This window comes from Alligator mississippiensis, chromosome 1 (genome assembly GCF_030867095.1).
Source record: "Alligator mississippiensis isolate rAllMis1 chromosome 1, rAllMis1, whole genome shotgun sequence".
NCBI lineage: Eukaryota > Metazoa > Chordata > Crocodylia > Alligatoridae > Alligator > Alligator mississippiensis.
In genome coordinates, this window is record NC_081824.1 from 483,843,708 (window position 1) to 483,854,137 (window position 10,430).

At 57.9% G+C, this 10,430-nt stretch overlaps 1 pseudogene; it reads right to left on the minus strand.

The window, feature by feature from the left end:
* Positions 1 to 6,537: 6,537 nt before the first annotated feature.
* On the minus strand, positions 6,538 to 9,725 carry LOC132249249 (zinc finger protein 239-like; annotated as a pseudogene).
* Positions 9,726 to 10,430: the final 705 nt, after the last annotated feature.

A 10,430-nucleotide genomic window follows, 5' to 3' on the forward strand; every position in this document is an offset into this window, starting at 1 on the left:
ACTGCAGACTGTTCTGTCTGATTTGCATATGCAAATCCCCCCGCGCAGTGATTGGAGGAATGGGCAGAGCCCCGCCCCACCGGCGACCGGGCTCCGTGCGCATCGCGGCCGCCCCGCCCCGCCCCCCGGGCCCCGCCCCCGGGATTGCCCCACCCCCCGTAGAGCCGCGTGTGAGCGGCGGGGGCGTGTGTCAGTCCGTTCCCCCGCCGCCCCGAGCGCCGCTGACCGCAGCGGCGGGTCGTGCCGCGCTCCCGGGGCAGGGCTGGGCTGAGCCCTCCCCCCCACACCGACCCACCCGGGGCAGGGGCAGGGGCAGGGGCAGGGGCAGACAGACGAGCCCGGAGCAGCCCTGGACCCGCCCGACTCCTCGTGCTCGTCTCACGCCGCTCCGCGGTCTGCCCGGGCCGGGAGCTCAGGACCCAGCGCTGCAGCAGCGTCCGTTCCCTGCCCTCGCACCGCCCGCTGGGAGCGGTGCTGCGCGTGCAGGTGTGCCAGCAGTGACACGCACGTGGCACACGCAGCGTGCCGGGGGGCGCGTGTGAACTGCAGCGTGCGGGTGTGAGCCGGGCCGGGCCGGGCCGAGCCGAGCCGGGAACAGGCCCCAGCGGAAGGGGCTGCGCCCTGGAGCCCAGGGGAGCGGGGCTGGCGGCAGGAGAGGCAGGCAGGTGCAGCAGCGCAGGGGGAGCCGGGGACCACGTCCGTCTACGGCTACATGAGGACTAGGGCAGAGGCACACCGGTTTTGCACACTTGGATGGACCCGGAGGGGCCGGACTTTCATTCTCAATTCCCTCTGTGCAAAAAGGAAGTTGATTCCCTACCTACACGGACTTGTTACCATCGTTCATTTCCCCTGTGCCGGAAGACGGGCGTGAGAGCCCAAAAGCTTCCTGAAAAAGACACTTTTTGTGCTCTTTCTTAGGTATCATCTCCGAACCAAGAGTCCTCGATTTTTGTGTTACACGGCAGTACTCCACGAGGTACCCCTCTCCAACTGAAGGGATCAGAGCAGGTGCACAAGCGCTGTGGGAGGTGTAGGGACTCTCCTCCCCCCACAGAGCAGAGCCAGACCACCGCTGGGGACTTAACATATACCTTTTAACACACATAATCAGGGGGTAAAGTGGACCCCACAATGCCCCAGGGGGGCAGGATTCAACAAAGGTTAGACACTTACAGTCATTGGCAAAAGACAGGGTTAACAAAATAGGTTCAAATGACCCCAGCTAGGTAATCGTGAAGCCCTCTCCTATAGACCCCAGGGTAGGAGCCAGCACCACTGCCCTCGGAAGTTGGTTCCAGATCCTAGCCGCCCCGACAGTGAAGTAGCGCCTCCGCGTGTCTCGCCTGAACCTACCCCCTAACAACTCCTAGCCATTGTTCCTTGTTACTCCAGGAGGAGCTCGGGGGAACAAGGTCTCTCCCAAACCCCACTGGTTCCCGCCAGTAAGTTTATAGATGGCCACCAGGTCCCGTCTCAGGCTTCTCTTGTGCAGGCTGAACAGGTTCAGGTCGTGTCGCCTGTCCTTGTAGGATCTGCCCATTTGTCCAATTGACCCAATCCTCCAATTTAGAGGATTTAGAGTGGTCTAGCTCACTCTGAACCCTAGCACTACCCCCCAGCGTATCTACTACTCCCTCAGGTTGGGCTAGCACATGAGTTTGCACGGGAGTTTGCACAGGGGGGACATGAAGGGGCTACCCATGAGCACTCAGTCCTGAGTTGGCCCCCAACTGCCCAATGCACAGCACAGCACAGCACCGCACAGCACACCCCTGGCAACCAAAGCCCGCCACACTCTTAGGAAAGCCGTCCAGCATTGGACATCAGGTAAAGGGGACAAGGGACCAACCCTCCCCTGCTCCATGAAGGGACCCTGGGAATCCCCTGGCCACCGGGGAAGCCAGGTAGCTAGGGGATCCTGCTACGGTTCGAGCCTGCCTCTTAAACCGCAGCAGCAGCAGCAGCAGCAGCAGCTGGTGAGCCCACGTGGAGGCACTAACACCCGCCTGGTCTCCTACTTACACACACACCCAGGCAGCCACGTGACCAGGGTCACAGATGGAGCCCTGCACTCCAGGCTGCGGGGGATACCTGGCACGTCTGCTGGGATCAGAGGCACGGGCACTCCCACTTGTGGGATGTGCAGCTGGTGGAGGCCCTGGGGCCGGGTGCAGGAGCTACAAGAGGAGGCGCACGGGCTGTGATGCGTCAGGGAACACCACGCAGAAATTGATGCTTACTGCCAGGCGCTGCACCTGGAGAAGAAGGTAGGGCTGAAGAGCGGACCTCAGCAAAGGGCCCCAATGGTTGGACACTGCTCACTTAGCGACTAAAGCCACAACGTGCATAAATTGCCCCACCAATAATCCTGCACACCAGCTACCAAGCCCTCACACCATCGACAGATGATGCATCTGAACTGGAACAACCGACCCCAGCAAGGAAACAATGTAGGGTGATCGGAGGGTGGAAGATTCGGAGGGTGATCGGAGGGTGGGAGACTCCCTGGTGCGGGGCACAGAGGGTGCCATTTCCATCCAGACCCCTCTGCTCGCGAGCTCTGCTGCCTTGCAGCAGCCAGGATCAGAGATGTTACACCAAGACTCCCTAAACTGGTCCGCCCTAGTGACCACAACCCATGCTCCTTGTCCTGGTGGGCACCAACGACATGCTAAGAAGTAGCCCTGGGAGGACCCTGGGACACCACAAGCGCCCTCAACCTCCTTCATCTGCCGTGCAGTGTGTGGGGCTGGTGCACACTGCTGGGCCCAGCTGGGCCCTCCCAGTGCTGGCTGGGCAGGGGCAGCGGGGCCTGTCCTGTCACCTTTGGTCAGTTCCAGTTCGCACACTACAGGGAGGGCCTGGGTCAGAGCCCAACAACCCTCCTAACCATGTCCCTCGCAGGGTAACATGGGAGGTTTTCCCCTGGGCTGGGGAAAAGCTCAGCAACACACTGACCTTATCTAAAGAGGAGGAGATTTGGGGAGGGGCATTGGTATGAAGCCTTACTTTTCCAATGTCCTGGACTAGGCAAGGCGCGATAGGAAACGTTCGGGCTGTGTGTTCACGTGGGCACCTTGATCTCACCTTCACCATTGCAACGTGCAATGGAGGTAGGAGCCGTGGCCCGCTGGGCACCTGCACCAGGCACGAGTGCCCTGACAGCCCCTGGCTACTGCTGCTGCTGCTGCCGCCACTGCGTACCGGGGCTGTGCATTATGGGGGGTATGTGGGGGGTCCCCACACCCCCACCCTCCCTCACACCCGCACATTGCCCAGCCCAGCTCCCTGCTGCCAATGCCCCCGCCCCCGCCCCCCGGTGCAGGCTCTGCACTGCCACCAGTCCCAGCCCCATGCTCTGCAGTCCTGCTCAGTGGCAGCCCCTGCCGCTTCCCTACCTGCTTCTTGGAGCCAGCAAGAGACCGGGAAGCAGAGCAGGGCCCCAGGGCCCCCACGTGGAAGCGGTGCTGGCAGGGCCGGGCCCATCCACCCACAAGGGTGGGAGCGACATGCAATAAGGGATCTTTGGGCTTTGTGTACATGTGGGCACATCGCTCTCACCCTCATGGGTGCAAAGCCTGGGCGGGGCACTGTGCGGGCCACGCCCCGATCCCACCTTTGTCGCCATGTGCGGGGGCGATTCCGATCTCATTCCCGTCGCCATGTTAGAGCCGGGGGCGAGCCAGGCCCGTCTTCGTTGCACACGGGCTGTGGCCGGCAGCCCAGGCACACGGGGCTCGAGAGAACCGCAGGGCGGTTTAGCGCACGCGAGTTAGAATTAGTTACGGAGGCGTAATGGTTGATTGAAAAGATTGTTTACTTACACCCAAAGATGGTATTAGTGTAGGCTGGACAGGTGTCCAGGCACAGCTCCCGCTTGGATCCTCACTGGAGGAACACGAGAAATCGATTGCTCCCACGGAGTGGTTCAGGCTCCGCAGGACTGGTTCGGTTAGGTTCGAAAAGTTTCCCCGGAGTTACTTAGGCTCCGCGGGTCCGAAGTTACAGGAAAGGGGTACGTCTAGGATTGCGCTCGGCGACAGGGAGAGGCGAGAAGCGAAAGCTCCGTAGACTCGGTTCTATTGCCTCTATTGCCTGCTTAGGGGAGGCGCGTCGGGTCCGCGAGGGTCCGCAGCGCTTGGAGATCTTCACACAGAATCTCTCTCGTCCTCCCTCCTCCGGCTTGGGCAGAAACTACCCAAGCCTTTTGTACGGCTAGCAAGCCAATCGCTATCCAACACGTGTGCCTACATTCAGAATGGGCCAATAATGTGGCGCGAATCCTAATACAAATGGTGGGAACTTCTTTGCAGCGTGTATCACTATGATGCAAAAGAAATGCACCCTGAAAAGAAGCTGTAATCTGGCGGGAAATCCCCCGTTGCACTAGCGTTCTCCCTTGCAGCAGAGAACTCTTCCGTGCAAAGAAAGCGACAAATTTGGCGAGAAATAATTTAGTGGTGCCGAAGCGCACACACAAACAAAGCCCCACCGACCCCCCCGGTGCAGGCTCCGCACTGCCACCAGTCCCAGCCCCGTGCTCTGCAGTCCTGCTCAGCAGCAGCCCCTGCTGCTTCCCTACCTGCTTCTTGGAGCCAGGAAGAGACCGGGAAGCAGAGCAGGGCCCCGGGGCCCCCACCTGGAAGCGGTGCTGGCAGGGCCGGGCCCTTCCACCCACAGGGGTGGGAGCGACGTGCAATAAGGGATCTTTAGGTTTTGTGTACACATGAGCAGGTCGCTCTCACACTCATGGGTGCAAGGTCTGGGCGGGGCACATATACCCCTGACAGGTTGTCTGCATACCACTGCTGGTACCAAAGACTGGCACCCACCATCACACAGACGATGTCCCAGAGGAAAGAGCAGGTCCTGAAGGACTCAAGAATGCAGAGTACAAAGCAGAAACCAGCCAGGACGTACCTCCGAGAAGGGATCTGCCATCCATGGGGTGAAAGAGGGGAGCGCTTCCCTTAGTCACTGCACCACTCCTCTTACCCTCCAGTCTCCCTGTGCCCTGCAGCCCTCAGCACCCTCCTGCTCTCTCCATCCAGGGGAGCTGCCTCCCCACATCCCACCCCAGCCCCTCTGCCAAAGGCTCAGGTCCCCACTGCTGCCTCTGCTCCTGGCCACGGCCAGCTCAGAGCAATCATGTCCCGCTCCTGTCCCAGGGGAACAGAGTCCTGCAACTGCCTCTGGTGCAAAGGCTGTGCTATGTGGGCCCTTGTCTCTGACATCTGCCCCCAGCATCTGGGCATGGGGTCTGTTGCTCAGGCCCGCCTTCCTTGCTCCCTGACTTTGGGGCAGCCTCAGGCAGCTATCTCAGCAGCAGCCCATGTGTGCAGCCCAGCTACCTGTGTGAACACGCTCCCCTGCCTTCTGCACACGGGAACAGCTCAGGCACTGCCAGGAAGGAAGGTCTCCCTCCCTGCAATCCTCCCTCCCTTCGGGGAGCAGTGGTAGGGCCAGACTCCCAGCCAGGGGCCAGTCCCCTGGGCATGCAGGGGTCCCTTGGGCAGCTGAGCAGCAGTATACGTCCCGAGGATCATCATGCAGTCAAATGGCTGTGGCACTTTCAGGAAGGCCTCAGTACTCTGAGTAGGAGATTACAACGTGCTGCACTTCACCAGGAGAATATTTTTATACTTCCAGAGGGGAGGTAGACCTGCCACCAGCTGCACCGCCTTCACCCCTCCTACCACACTGCACTCACGTAAGGGACTCTACTGCCTCCTGCCCAGGTTCATTCAACACAGCAGGGTCCTGGCTGCACAGCGGGACAGGGAGGTGAAGTCCTGAGTGGGACCAACTCCTGCTCCTGAGGCTTAGCAACAAGCTCTGCGTAACAGTGAATTATCTGAAAGAGAAGGGTCTGGGAAGTCACAGAGAGATCTGCCCTGGAAAGGCCTGAGGGTTCCCGCGGCACAGCTCTGCAGGGGACACAGACACCAACCGCAAGGTACCATGTTCAGTCCAGGAGCTTTGCTAGCAGGGATGTCATGAGAGAATGCAAGGAAGGGAGGGAGGGAAGAGTGTCGGGGTGACAGTACTTGGATTTTGGGGAAGCACTGGATTGGCAGCTGAATAAAAGGCAATAACCCGTGGCTTAGCAGAGCTGCTGACCAGAAGGCAGAATGGTATGGTAAAAGTAACACTGCAAGACACTTAGGCAAGCATTTTCCTCACGACAGAGTACTGTTGTACGATATATAGTTCACGGTGTACAAGAAACAAGATGTAGACCTCTAGCTATCATGAGGAGATAAAGCACAAGCAAGACCTTGGAGATGGTGAAGACATCAGCAGGAAACTTCAAGTGACGGAGAGGAGCAGAGGTCAGGGTTTTAGGCATGCGCTCATAGCAAAAAGACATGTAAATGAGTGACATGCAAAGACAACTGCACGCTAATAAAGTAAGCCGTAAACAAAGGCGGAGCTTAAGGTGGGAAGGACTAAGGGTGCAGCGAAGGAGAGACAAAGGTGGGGTAAACGTTAATGAGCATCAACCAAGGTATATAAATATGAAACGAAATCATATTCACTGCAGCTCCCCTGTTTATTGAAGGTGGCCCGAAGCTGTCTCCACTTGGAATAAAGCAGTTGACAAGCAATTTGTGCATCGATCCACTGCCTCCCTAGTTTTGGGCATTGCATAGAGTCGGGTCTAACAAACAGCTCAGGGGGTGGCAGTAGCAGCTCCTGGCGGACCCTACTGGGCATGCGCAGGTCTGGGAGAGGGGTGATGTGGGGATGAGGAAAGGCGAGGTCAGGGAGGAGGGTAGGGAATGCTGCCCAGCCAGAAATGCACTCCTCTCTTCAACTCAGGGGCTCATATGCCAGAAGCCCTGGACCAGGAGGAAGGAGAAAGCTGGGAGGCAGCCACGGAAAGTCCCTGGGTGTCATTTCACGCCAGCTGTCTTGGGGAGGGCACCCTACCGTTAAGGCACTTCTTCCCCTGGGAGTACTATTTGCTTTTAGAGAAGGATGGGGAATGCACAGGCTCCAAGGCTGATGCAAGATCATTTCCTCCTCTTCTCCTTTCCCCGCATGGGGGCTGACTTCTACATGAGGTGTTTCTTCTTAGCCCCTCCCCACAATCAATCCTTGTGGGCCAGCCTCTGGGATCTGCACTCCCATTGTTCCCTACAAGGGGCACAGCCTGAGCAAAATCTTTCTGCACTCCACCGGCATGGGGGTGCTTGTCCGAATGCAGCACTGGTGACTGCTGAGCAGGCAGACATCTCCAAGCCCTTCCTGCACTGCTGGCAGAATTAGGGATGCTTCTGGGTGTGCATGTGCTGATTCCAGGAGGGGTGGGAGAGATGGGTGAAGCTTTTCCAATACTCAGGGCTCCCATATAGCTTCTCCCCTGTGTAGATGCACTGGTGTTCGGCATAACCTGGAGGAGTAGGTGAAGCTCTCCGTACACTAAGAGCAATGATGCGGCTTCTCTTCTTTGTGGATGCGCTGGTGCTGGGCCAGGTGGGAGGATCGCACGAAGCTCTTTCCACACACAGCACTGATACGGCTTCTCTCCTGTGTGGATGCTCTTGTGCTTGGCAAGATAGGAGGAATGAATGAAGCTCTTCCCACACTCAGAGCACTGATGTGCCTTCTGTCCCATGTGTATCAGCTAATGCCAGACCAGGGTAGAAGACCAGGTGAAACTCTTCACACACACAGAGGACTGATGTGGCTTCTCCCCAGTGTGGATATGCTGGTGCGCGGTCAGGGAGGAGGATTGGGCAAACCTCTTACCACACTCAGAGCAGCGATGTGGCTTCTCCCCAGTGTGGATGCGCTGGTGCACGGTCAGGGAAGAGGACCAGGTGAAACTCTTCCCACAAACAGAGCACTGATGTGGCTTCTCCCCGGTGCAGATGCCCTCGTCCTGGGTCACGTTGGCATAATGGTGGAAGCACTTCCCACACCCAGAGGACTGATGTGGCTTCTCCCGCTCGTGGATCAGTTGATGCCGGGCCAGGTGGGAGGGGTAGGTGAAACTCTTCCCACACACAGAACAGTGATATGGCTTCTCCCCTGTGTGGATGCGCTGGTGCTTGCTCAGGTAGCAGGACTGGGCAAAGCTCATCCCACATTCAGAGCACTTATGTGGCTTCTCCCGTGTGTGGATAAGCTGGTGTCGAGCCAGTTTGGACAAGGAGATGAAGCTCTTCCCACACACAGAGCAAGGATAACGCTTCTCCCTTGCGTGCATGCACCTGTGTCTGGCCAGGCTGGAGGGCTGCCTGAAGCTCTTCCCACACCTTGTGCAGCCGTGTGGCTGCTCCCTCCTCTGCACAGAGAGGCTGGTCAAGCTCTTCCCACACGTGGCACGTACATGGGGCTTCTCCGCAGCATGCTTTATCTTGTGCAGAGCCAAGAGTGAGGGGCAGCTAAAACTCTTCCTGCACTCAGGGCAGGAGTGGGCTCTCCCCCTGCGCTTGGCGGTGGGCTCCTGCTTCCCTCTGAGACCCCCCACACTGCCTTGGTTTGCATGCAGTGTCTCTCTCCAGTGCGCCTTTCCTTTCTGCCTCTTCTGGTGTCTCAGCATGACATATTCATCCCTGCACCTTGGGCTGTTTCGGGCTTCTTTCCCTTCTTCACTCCAATGCCCAACTAGAGATGGGATCACATTCACTGCTACATTCTCCTGCTTTGGGGCATCCCGTGACCCTTGTGACACTGGTCCTTCGATGGCCTCAGTGAAGCCACCTCACCCATACTCCCCAGGGAAGCCCATGGTGGCTCCAGCTTTCCAGGCCCTTCCTCAGGACCCTGCTCCTCGGTTCTGCTCAGCAACCAGGCATGTCCTGCATGGGAGGAAGAAACACCAGATTAGTCCCTGCCCTGCTGCCAAGGGGCAAGCACTGCTATTCCCTGTGCTGGGATGGGCCTCAGAGCAGGACTGGACCTTGGCACTTGTGTTTCCTCAAGAAAACTAGGTGTTTCTGCCAAAATCCCAAGTGACAGGGGTGCGGAGTGCCAGGTCCCTGTGCCAGGCTCATCTTCTCTACTCGGTGGAGTTAGGAGTCAGATTCTCAAGGTTTCTGGCCCAGCTCTCAGCCCCATCACCCTAGGCCCTCCTGCAAGAAAAACGTGGGACATGTGCATTTTGACTGTACCCGAATGGCTTCATGTTTTAAGAGGCAGAGGATGAGACCAGAGGGATCTGCTCAAAGGAAAAATGAGGCTCTGAAAGGGCTGCTGTATCCCACAGCACTGGTGGGTCCCGGGGCGGATGGTGCTGAGCCCTCCACCTGACTGGGCTGACACGCTCCACATGCCCCAGTGCTTTGGTGAGACCCATCTGCAATGCTTGCCCTTGATCTCTGGCAGTCCTGAAAGCAGCATCTGGTACAAGGGTGAACAGCCTCGGGGTGCATGTCCAGGACTTGTCACCAGTCAGGAGCGTGTGCTGAGCACTGCCTTCCACTGCTTGGTAGCAAAACCCATCACATTTCATGCATTATCCCTCCAAGAAATGTTCTGGGAGTGGAGGATTGAGAGCAGTGATCTGCTTCCTACCTGTTCCAGGGGCAATGTCTGGTGCAGGGAATGAGTCCATGGAGCTTTCCTCTGCTAATGAATCCCAGGCAGCCTCCACATCACAGACAGCTGCACTGGGACAAAGGCCTTGGCACGAACCCGCACACGGACTCTGGGCTGAGCCTCAGGCTTCGTGACACTCAGGGCCCCAGAGAGGAAACATCACAAGGGGAGAATCTGGTGCAAACAGCGGGGGGTTCATTTCCCCCCACAACATGACATCTTCTGAATCCCACCCACCCCACCCACCCACTTCATGCAGCCTGAGCCCAGGATTACACACATCCCGTGCTCGAGGGCAACCAGACAAGGAGACACCAGGGACAGCCCCAGCCTCTCTCTTGTCCAACGAGAATGGCTTTGGAGGCAATAATCCCAGAAGTGAGAGGCTGTGCCCATGAGGGTGAAGATAACCAGGGCAGAAGAGCCTAAAGATTTGTTCTGTTTAAGTCCTCATAACTACACTCTCCTAGGACTAGTTAGTGCGGTGGAGCTACTTGTGGCAAGGGAGTCTCGACGAAATGCCGCTTTGCCACCCCTGAGAAAGGCGAGTGCAGAGCGCCTGAAAACCTTGGCTCCCACTGCCTTGTGGGTTACTCTTGACTGGGAAAAGGATAGAGGGAGCCTACCCCAACAGAAAACCCCTGGTGAAAGCCAAGGAGGTGAGATGCATGGCAGGGTACACCTGGCAGCAGCTGTCACTTGAAGCAGAAAAGATTGTTGAGAAAGCAGTCTTTCAAGCTGCAAAGAGAGGAATCTGTGAAGGAGCTCCAGCAGGGCCAGGGCCAGACACAGTGTCAAAAATGATCCAATGACAAACTTAACAGGGGTTAAGCCCTTCCCTTTTCTGTCTGTGTTTTCCAGGATCTGGACCAGCAGTG